The sequence below is a fragment of the Otolemur garnettii genome, unplaced genomic scaffold, assembly GCF_000181295.1.
Source record: "Otolemur garnettii isolate 467f Iridium unplaced genomic scaffold, OtoGar3 scaffold00063, whole genome shotgun sequence".
Classification (NCBI taxonomy): Eukaryota; Metazoa; Chordata; class Mammalia; order Primates; family Galagidae; genus Otolemur; species Otolemur garnettii.
This window is the reverse complement of record NW_003852458.1, coordinates 727,576-727,943: the sequence shown is the minus strand read 5'-3', so window position 1 is coordinate 727,943 and position 368 is coordinate 727,576. Positions and strand designations below refer to the sequence as shown.

General features: G+C 34.0%; 1 protein-coding gene across 1 annotated transcript in view; it reads right to left on the bottom strand.

Annotated features, from left to right (window-relative positions):
- LOC100961865 (cadherin-6) overlaps positions 1–368 on the bottom strand; it is a 48,634-nt gene that overhangs the window by 47,071 nt on the left and 1,195 nt on the right. The window lies entirely within an intron of this gene.

Genomic DNA, 368 nt, shown 5'->3' with positions numbered 1-368 from the left:
GGTTGACGCTCACCCCGTCACTGAGTACTTCCTCTCCCACTTTCCTCCACATTAATAATTCACTTCATTGGAACATTGCCTAGTTACCTCAGCTCAAGCCAGGGATAGCTTTCCTTTATTTATGGTGGTAAATACTTAAAGAGAATATTTGCAAACGATTATTCAGGGATATTTGATTGTAGATTGAAGTGTGAACATGCAGCCTTCAGAATTTGCAAAATTTATGTTATTTGCATGATATCCTAATATAGATGTTTTAAAATCGTAGCTGTAATCATAAATGAAGACATTTTACCATGTATATTTTTACATTCATTCTCAGTTTGGTTAGGAAGGGATGTGTGACAATGTCTTTTTTTTTTTTTTTT